Here is a 10570-nt window from a genome sequence, read left to right on the forward strand (position 1 = left end):
CAGGGCACCATTTGGCGCCACTCGTAACAGAAACGCTGCCTTTCGCTGGTCTTCATTTTATTTCGCATGACACGCGCAGCATTAATAAGAGCTAATTACATGTGCGATTTTTCCAGGCTTTATTACTAAAAAAGACAGGCATACCAGAAGTAAATCGATCTACTTTGCACATGGCAGAATGAATTCATATCTAGTGCGAAGCTAAATGAATGGGAAGAACTCAATAGTGGAGCTTATATTGTGAAGAAAAACAAATGCGCAACTTTTTTAGGCACGCGATAGCTTAACGAATCGCCAGCCCGTGCTACTGTTCATCTTAGCTGAATCCACTTGGACCAAACCTGCGTCAGCCCCGGTACTCGGGCGTAACGCACGAGCGAAAAATTGTTTTAAAAAGAGGAAAAAGAGGAAAGAGGAAATAGAAAAAAGAGGGAAAGAAAGGAAACAAACGCATGGTCTTTGCTTCTTGGGGAAAGTGGCGAAACAGAACAAAGACGGTCGTTGTGCCACATGTTGACCTAAGATATATGGCTTACTAAAGAATAAAAGACGGCATATGCCACTATATACTTTTCTTTTCTCTTGTTTGAATAGAACGGTATAGTTAGATTCTAATTGTGGGAGAACAACAAAGCTAAAGGCTCTACGTTGTACATTGTGGCTAAAATGACTTTTGCAATACCAACGTTTCGTTCTTTTTTATCTCGCCCCACATATGTTCTATAAGTAAGCGGAACACATTTGCAGAAATGTTCTACTTACAATGGCGAAATTTGTGTTAAATGAAATTAAAGGTAGAAATAAGTTCTTTCACACTGCTATTTTTTTTTAATGTACGAACTCCCGGTCTTATCAATCACCGCTTGAGGTGCAGTTTGAATAACTCGCGCTAACAAAACACTAAACATTTTAAGAGCGTAACAGCTCTTTAAAGGTTGGTTCGTTTGTACCACGCTTAGCACTCACACCTTTAAGGAGTGAGTTAGAAATTCGAAGCAGACAGATCAAGTATTCACTTTTTTCTGGCCACTATATTGAGCCAAGTAAACATGCCTGCGCGAAAAGCGCTCGAAGTAAACTTTAACAGCCAACGCTGTCAAACTGCCGTTTGGGGCATTTCGGAGATCTCCTGGTGGTCGGAAATATTACACAGTGTTCGACTGCCGCTTCTCTCATCGGCCACGCATAGTTTGAGCCGCCTACATTCGTGCAGAATAATGTTTTCACGCAGGAGTGGTTTCCCTAGAGGTATCCCGCAGAATTCCACTGCACGGAAGCCAAGTAGTCTGCATACAAGATGGCACCCAGCGTTTTCTAATAAAGCCTTTTAAACTTCGTAAAGTAGCGCCCCGCTTTGAAGAATGCCGCCTCCTCCTCGCGCGCTCTGGCCGAGCCCGACGCGGTGTCGCTATTGGCCCAATAGCATCACGTGGACCCTCGCGCCCGCTTCGTTTATTTACAGTCGCGCTTCAGGGCCATTTGTGCTTGAGAAGCGTCTGCGGAACGGCGAGGAGCGCACGTTGGCGCCGTTGCTCATCTGTATCGCTTTGATTTGCGAACGCCTTGAAGTAAGTTTTGTGGAAAGTGCGAAGTAGCTTCGCGGCATTTTCTTAGACCATGACCTACTGTGCTTTCGGATGCCACAGTACCTTTAGCAAACACGAGAAGCTATTCTAGATACCGTCCGGTAAGCCCTACGGGTTCAAAAGACATGGGTTCATCGAATCAGGGGAGGGGAGAACTTCAGACCAACACTCTCCTTACGACTGTATGAGGGATTTGCGAGTCTATCACAGTACTGTCCTACACGACGTGTACTTTGCTTATACAAGCAGTACGTGGTTGTATTTGGTGCGCTTAATCATATTGTACGCCGACAGGCTTGAATTCGCAGGCACGCGAGGCTGCGTGCCAAAACGAGATTACGAAACTTTCAGGATTCAGCGCATTCCTTTTGACAAAATGTGAGGCTCGAGCGAGAAACTCATCTTAGGAAAGCAACTCTCTGGATTTTGTGGTTGCTAACTAGCCTTCTTTATAGTGAATAGCTTTGTTTGCCTCTTTTGTTCGTGTTCGTCATTGGCGGTCGCCCAGTGGATTTGCGATGCAAATGAAAAATGCGCGTGCTCTCCCGAAACCGTGTTCGTCGCCAAAAGACAGCATCATAAGTCTTTGAGACGTACGTGTTAATTCCTCTCAGCTTCAAAGTGTGGGTAGGATAAGATGCGGCGCTGGAGCGCTCGCAAAGAAAACGTGCGGCCGCCCTCTCGTTCACTGGCTAGCTTAGTCGTCGTTTGCTCGTTCGTTTAGTCGTTCGCTTACTCGGTTGTTCAACTACTAGCTCGTTCGATCACTATGTATCATAGACACACGTAATGAGGCAACAAATGGTGCCTCATTATGAACGACTGCATCCTTTCCCTTACCGCAATTTAGACCTCATCATAACGCGGCGACTCTTTGCGTGGTCATCACTTCACTAAAGTCATATCTCGCAAATGTTATTTCGGAGCGAGCACAATGCATGCACCTTTGTGCCACTCGTATCGCGACAAGTACGTCACTTCTTGAACGGACCAGCTAACGCACGATGAAATGTTTTTCGTGATGAGTCACTAACCTGAAAAAATAATGGACTTGTTTGAGCATGAATGAAGCGCTGTTACCGCGTTCCTGCTTCGCGAACTAATACTAAAAAACAGTTTTCATTTTCTATATACGCAGAATTCCGACTCGATGGTCGGCCGTGCGTATTTCTGTCGACATTGAGGCAAGAGAAACACAATATCATCAGCACTCATCTCTGAGCCTTTGCGCGCGCTTAGAAGACTGGAAAGTAGGCACGTTGGCGGCACTGTAGCTTGTAATACTTTTGCGAACCTTCAGGGCAGCCATTGTTCATGTCCTTTGTCGGTCTTTGTACGTCGTAGCTGATACGCGCCGCGAATTCACATGGTAAAGCCGACGCGAATTATTTAGGCTACCGAAGGCTTGCTGGAGGTCAGGATATTGGCAGTCTATCGTAAATGTGTTATTTAAAACCATCCGCGACAAGGTCTTGCGACACGCACTTGACGAATGTTCCGTACCTAATTGTAGCGCACGCGATACATTCGGAGTCGTCATGCACAGCATTTGCGCTCGTTCAAATACTTTTTTAAAAGAGGGTTATCAAAACAGGAAAAAAAATGCTGCCGTCAGTGAATTTGTACAACGAAACGTGGAGACATTCTATGCTGTGCACGAAGTTACTCGTAACTAGAAAGCCAACGCGAACGCTTAAAGCGCAGCGCCTTGCTATGCGTGCATTCACTCAGCGAAAGCGTTGTAGTCGGTGCCACGGTCGAGGAGGGAGCGTGAAAGATAGGAAAAACGAGTAGAAGTGAAGGCGGAGGAGGAGAATATCGCTACTTTACGAAGTTTAAGGGGCTTTATTTTCTAACTTGTTTCACTCTTCAGGTGAAGTGAATGGTGGTATAGACTTTCTCTGCAATTTTTCTCACCTCGGTAGCAAAGATGTTGCGGCATATTTGCGTTCTTCTTGAATTTAGTCTGCTATGTCGAAAGAAGGAGATCTTCCCTGGTGGAACATAGGCAGCTCGCCATAGTCACTGATTGGCGTGGCTTCATTGAGCGCGCGCTCTCCATTCGTGGCAGCTCGCGTTTTGAAACCACTTAAGCATACATTGACGAACACGAACGTCTCGAAACGCCTGAATGTTATATATATATATATATATATATATATATATATATATATATATATATATATATATATATATATATATATCATGACGATGATCATCATAATCCTAATTTTACGTCCACTGCTGGATGAAGCCTGTGCCAGTGACCTCCCATTACCAAAGTCTTGCGCTAGATGATTCCAAGTGGTGCCTGCTGAATTCCTCACTTAATCCCACGACTTAATTTTCTGCCATCCTCACGTGCACTTCGCTTCTCTTGGCACCAGTTCTGGGACTCTTAAAGACCACCAGTTATCAGCCACGCACTACATAGCCGGGCCAGGTCCATTATTTCATCTTCATCATCCTTATCCTCAGACTATTTTATGTCCACTGCAGGACGAAGGCCTCCCCCTGCGATCTCCAACTACCACTCTCCTGCGCCAACCGATTCCAAGTAGCGCCTGCGAATTTCCTCAATTCATCGCCCCACCTGGTATTGTGCCGTCCTCGACGGCGCTTCCATTCTCTTGGCACCCATTCTGTAACCTTAATGACCCACCGGTGATCTACATTACGCATAACATGACCTGTATAGCTTCATTTTTTTCTCGTAATGTCAATTAGAATATCGGCTATCACATTTTGCTCTCTGATCCACACTGCTCTTTTTCTGTTTCCTAACGTTACGCTTAACATTCTTCGTTCCATCACTCTTTGCATGGCCCTTAACTTGTTCTCAAGCTTCTTTGTCAGTCTCCAGGTTTGTGCCCCATATGTTAGCACAGGTAAAATGCTCACAGCTAAAATGCTCACATTTTGCTCTCTGATCCACACTGCTCTTTTTCTGTTTCCTAACGTTACGCTTAACATTCTTCGTTCCATCACTCTTTGCATGGCCCTTAACTTGTTCTCAAGCTTCTTTGTCAGTCTCCAGGTTTGTGCCCCATATGTTAGCACAGGTAAAATGCACTGATTGTGCACCTTTCTTTTCAATGGTAAGCGTCCAGTCAGGAGGTGACAATGTCTCCCGTATGCGCTGCAACCCATTTTTATTCTGCTGCAAATTTCCTTCTCATGATCACCGTTACCCGCGAGTAGTTGGCCTAGGTAAACGTACTCCTTCACAAACTCTAGAGGCTGACTGGCGATCCTGAACTCCTGTTCCGTTGCTCGTCTATTGACAATTATCTTTGTATTCTGCGTATTAATCTTCAACCGCACTCTTACTCTATCTCTGTGGAGGTCCTCAATCATTTCTTGTAACTCGTCCTCCAGGTTGCTGAACATGACAATGTGATCTGCAAATCAAAGGTTGCTGAGATATTCGCCGTTGATCCTCACTTACAATATTAATAGCTTGAATACTTTTTCCACGCATGCAGTGAATAGCATTGGAGAGATTGCGTCTCCTTGTCTGACCCCTTTATTTAAAGACATCTTTCTACTTTTCTCATGGAGAATTAAGGTAGCTGTGAAATCTCTGTATATATTTTCCAAGATATTTACGTAAGCGTCCTGTACACCTTGAATACGTAATGTATTTATGACTGGTGGCATCTGTACTGAACCAAATACTTTTTCGTAATTTATGAAAGGTATATAGAGAGGCAGAGTGTACTCAGCGGATTTCTCGAACAACTGATCCATTTTACAGTTTCCCTTCCTGAAGCCAGCCTGTTTCCTTGGTTGACTGAAGAACAGTGTTGATTATTCTGTTGGAAATAATCTTGGTGAATATTGCATACACTATTGGGAATAAGTGAATGGGCCTATAATTTTTCAATTCTTTAACGTCTCCCTTTTTGTGGATCAGTATAATATTTGCATTCTTGCAGTTTTCTGGGACGTTTGCTTTCGATAGATACTTCGTATAAAGAGCCGACAGTTCTTCAAGCAATATGTCTCCTCCATCTATGATTAAATCGACTAATATTCCATTCTTTTGTGCCGACTTTCCCTTTTTCAGGTCTTGCAAGGCCCTTATAATTTCATCACTAGTTATACAAGGAGCCTCTGTAACCTGTTCATTAATTCTTGGAATGGAGGTATCGCGGCTGCTCTGGGCACTGTACAGGTCAGTATAGAATTTACCCGCTGCTTTTGCCATATCTTCGAGATTGCTGATGATATTACCCTGCTTATCTTTCAGTGCATATATCTTGGTTTGTCTTGTGCCAAGTTTCCTTATCACTGATTCATGCTGCGCCCAATTTTTACTGCTTCCTCAGTATTTATCGCATTATAATTTCGTATATTTTTTATTTTCTCCTTGTGGATCAGTTTTGACAGCTCCGCGAATTCCGTCTGGTCTCTGTAGTTGGACACTTTCATTCTTTATCGTTTCTTCATTATAGGTCCTTTGTTACTTGGGAGAGCTTAACTACTCGTCGCCTTTGTGCCTTTCCTTCCATTTCCGCTGCTACTTCTGATGCCAGCCTAGTTACGGTTTCATTCATTACCTCTGTGCCATCTCCATCTCTCTGTTTCAAGGCTACATATTTGTTTCCAACTACCAGCCTGACTTGGTCTGGTTTTACCTTCACTGCGTCTAGGTTGGCCTGTTTTCTCCTGATCAATTTTACTCTTTCTCTCTTCAAATTGAGGTGAATCCTAGAAATTTAAATTCTATCTAACGCTTATACATCCAGCACTATGCTGGGATCGGCAGGAAGCATGACATATATTTCATTGCTTGTTTCACCATTGGCGGTATTCCAAGTCCACTTTCTACTGCTACGCTTCCTGATGAAGGTGCTCGTTATTTGCAGCTGATTCATTTCCGTGCATTCTATCAGCATGTCTTTTCTTTTTTTCGTACCATAGACGCCGTAGTTGCTATTTGCTTGTTCACCAGGTTGCTTTTTCCCAATTTCGCATTGAAGTCGCCCATTACTACAGTATACTTAGTTTGTACTTTTCTCATCGCTAATCCAACATCTTCATAAAACTGATTTATTTCATCATCGTCATCACTGGAGGTTGGATCGTAGGCTTTTACTACATTTACTTTGTACCTCTTATAAGTTTTATTACGACTACTGCTACCCTCTCATTAATGCTGTACAATTATTCCATTTTGCCCACTTTGTCCTTATGGACTAGGAATCCTACCCCGTATTGGTTCTTATCTGGGAGTCTTACATAGAGTCTTAGAGCAGAGGACGTGACCGTTATTCAGCACTGTATAAGCGTCCCCAGTTCTAACTTCACTAAGGCCTCAAAAGGTCCTGCTAAGCTAGCCTCATTAGAGAGAGTGCGGGTGTTAAATTTTGACAGAGTCAGATTTCAGTAGCTGCCTGTTCTGTTCCAGAGATTGTCAGCTCCCTCTGCTGCGTTACAGGACTGACCCCCACCTTGGTCAGATGCTCCGCAGCTGCTGGGCAACGAGGGTCATTAGTTGATTGAATGATTCGTTTGGGAGGGAGTGGGGAAATACTGCACCAGGAAGGTCAATTGCTGTTTTGGTGAGGGAGTGTCTTTTATTGAAGCTTAATGTTTCTTCTTAGTTTGGTTGTACCTAGATTAGTATAGCCCCACTGGTTCTCGGAATATTTTGCCGGCGTCAGGTGCCACTCCAAACCTAGAGATACAGTGTACTGGAGGAGGTTAATTCAACCGTCCTTTCTTCAGATTAAAAAAGGAAAAAGAAAACCTCTTGTCATACGAGGAATCGGCCTTCCGACTATGGCAGCCGAGCAACCCAGATACCCCAGTCAGATAATTCTGCAGGCAGCAAGGCAACCTAATCGCGGAGAAGTCCAGCCCAGATTATCTTACATGCGTAAAAACTCTCTTGACTTATAAACGATACACGGGTTTTGCGGTAGGTAACACAGTATTTCAATGGTTCTAACATCTTGGCTCCGAAATATCACGTAGGCATGCGACCATGAACGCTGCTAGGTACAAGAGATATGTCAGGTGTTAGAGGCACGTTTGTGATGTCATTAATGTATTATAAAAAAAGAAGTGGCCCTAGGATGGACCCCTGCGGAACACCGTATTTGATTTCACCTATTGCTGATTTGGAATGACAAGTGTATGTCTGTAGTCGATTAGTTAAATAATTTTTAATTAGGTCAAGAACAGTTCCCCTAATGCCGTACTCATTTAACTTTTGTAACAAGATATCGTGTTTAATGGAATCGAATGCCTTTTTAAAGTAAAGAAATATTCTATTGTGTACAGTTTATCGTCAAAGTTACTTATTCTTTTTTCTTTGATCTCGAGCAACGCCATTTCAGTACATTGGTGTTTTCCGAAAATATATTGATTTTCTGTTATAATATTATTTTGAGTGCAGAAATTTAAAATTCTTTCGTTAATGACCTGCTCTACTATTCTGGAAAAGATTGGGAGAACTGAAATCGGTCTGTACTTGTTCACGGCATTCCTGTCTCCCCCTTTAATAACTACCGATACGCGTGCAATCTTTAATTCACCAGGGAATGCGCCAGTGCACAAAATTGCATATGTGTGACATTACTTAACAAATATGGAGCGCCACAGCTTTTATTGGTTCTGCCTTTATGCCATATCCTCACCACATGCTGTGGAATTATTTACCTTAAGAAATAGGCTACTTATTTCAGCCTCAACTGTTCGTGCAAGAAATAGCACTCTGCTCATACTACATGGAGTATAAGATCTGTAACTTTGGCTATCAGCATCAAACGCACCAGGCGTTTGATGCTGATAGCAACTTGACTGAATGAATGTTTGATGTTTTATGGCGCAAGGGCCAAGTATGGCCAAAGAGCGCCATGTCTGTGTTAATGAGTTTGCAGTGAAATCATCAGTTCGATGAAGTTGGTGTGACGTGGCTGTAGAGAGGCCTTAAAAATGGTCGCGCTAAAGTGCGCAAAATCTGTAGAATAAGATTATGGCGATGACTTATGGCGTGTACTATGAACATTACGATGCACTTAAATAGAATGATACGATGCGTAAAAATATATAAGGTTATAAGATTGGCTAGAGCACCACTGCCTCCTTAGAGCCCTTGAAAAACAAGGGCCTGGAGGCATGTGCTATGCAAAACTGTTATCGCAGCGGCATCCTCTGGAGCGAGGATGCTCTACGAGTTTATTGGGCATATAACGTATAGTACGACATCATTTAAGAAGCTGAGGACTGTCTTGGTGTCAAAAAGCGGTTCCTTACCAAGAAACATAGCCGGGTGTAGAGGGATGTGATGTTTGTAAGCAAGCGGAAAATGTTTCTTTCTCTCCGTTTCAGCTTCCCGACTCTCCAGGAGCACGTGGAGGGCGGTAAGCCTCTCACCGCATCTACCACAGATTGGAGGTTCACTTCCAGTAAGCAGATAATTATGGGTGCCAAATGTGTGTCCTATTCTGAGGCGACAGAATAGGACATCTGTTCGCCGAGATTTTGTTGGGGAGCGCCAAAAACCCAACTGTGGCTTTATAACGTGTAGTTTATTATTTATCTCTGCGTCCCACATGCGTTGCCAGTGGCCTCGCAGTTTCTTTCGTATGTAAGGTTTCAGATCTGTGAGAGGCACCAAAGCAGCATTATTAACAGCAGGGAGAGCAATTGACGTAGCCATCTGGTCTGCCAAAACGTTACCCTCGATTTTCCTGTGGCCGGGTACCCAGCATATGATGATTTACTGGTTAGATAGATAAGCTTTGCACCATGTCGGAATAGACCTCAGTAAGTACAGGATTTTTATGTTTGTAGGGTGACATTAAGGCCTTCACCACACTTAGGGAGTCTGTATATATAACGGCTTTTTGAAGTTTTGCTTTCTTTATATGCTTTACAGCCGACCATATAGCGTAGGCCTCTGCCGTAAAGATACTTGTTTCTGGATGTAGTACATCGGATTCCGAAAAAGAAGGACCGACGGCTGCATGGGATACTCCGGTATGTGACCTGGAAGCGTCTGTGTAGAACTCTGTGCATGAGTGTTTGTACTGAAGTTCTAGGAAATGCATTCGAACTTCGACCTCTGGAGCAAGCTTTGAAACTTTTAGAAAGGATACGTCACATTCTGTGACCTGCCAGTCCCAAGGAGGTAATAGCTTGGTTGGGCGCATTAAGCGTTGCTCCAGGAGTGGGACATGCATTTCATCGCTAAGCTCCTTCACACGCAGCGAGAAGGGCTGTCTTATAGACGGACGGTTGCGGAAAAGTGTAGGATACGTCATATCGGTAATGGTATTAAAACATGCGTGTTCAGGAATGGAATGCACTTTAAGGAAATAAGTAAAGCTGACGTATGATCTCTGTAAGCGGAGCGGCCACTCATTCGACTCGGCATATAGGCTTTCGATCGGGCTTGTTCTGAAAGCACCAGTGGCTAGGCGGATATGATGGCTAGGCGGATATGATGGACAGGATCCAGCATCCTTAGCACGCTCGGGGCGGCAGAGTTATACACTACGGCCCCATAATCCAATCGTGACCGTATTAGGCTCTTGTAGAGATTCATTAGACACTTTCTGTCACTACCCCACGTAGTCTTGTGTAGAATTTTCATTAAGTTCATTGTTTTTAGACATTTTTCTTTGAGATATTTGATGTGTGGAATGAAAGTGAGTCTATCGTCAAGTATAATACCTGGGAATTTGTGCTCTTTGTTGATAGGAATTTGTTGTCCACACAGTTCTAAGCAAGGATCCGGGACCAGGCCTCTCTTTCGTTTAAAAAGAACACAAGAACTTTTGTGAGGATTGATTTTAAATCCGTTTTTGTCTGCCCATTTTGATACTTTGTTCCAACCATGCTGTACCTGTCTCTCGCCCACGGCGAGGTTACAGGATTTAAAAGCTATTTGAATGTCGTCCGCATAGATAGAGTAAAAAATGGCCGGTGGTAATGAAGCACGAAGCGTGTTCATCTTCACTATAAGGAGC

The 10570-nt window shown here is 43.6% G+C and overlaps 1 long non-coding RNA gene across 1 annotated transcript in view; it reads left to right on the top strand.

The window, feature by feature from the left end:
• The window catches only part of LOC142576222 (uncharacterized), a 177867-nt gene extending 168862 nt beyond the window's left edge, over window positions 1-9005 (top strand). The window contains exons 3-4 of the long non-coding RNA XR_012826805.1: window positions 5656-5763; window positions 8928-9005. This is a non-coding gene — a long non-coding RNA (uncharacterized LOC142576222). The remainder of the gene's footprint in view (window positions 1-5655; window positions 5764-8927) is intronic.
• Window positions 9006-10570: the final 1565 nt, after the last annotated feature.

This window comes from Dermacentor variabilis, chromosome 3 (genome assembly GCF_050947875.1).
Source record: "Dermacentor variabilis isolate Ectoservices chromosome 3, ASM5094787v1, whole genome shotgun sequence".
NCBI lineage: Eukaryota > Metazoa > Arthropoda > Arachnida > Ixodida > Ixodidae > Dermacentor > Dermacentor variabilis.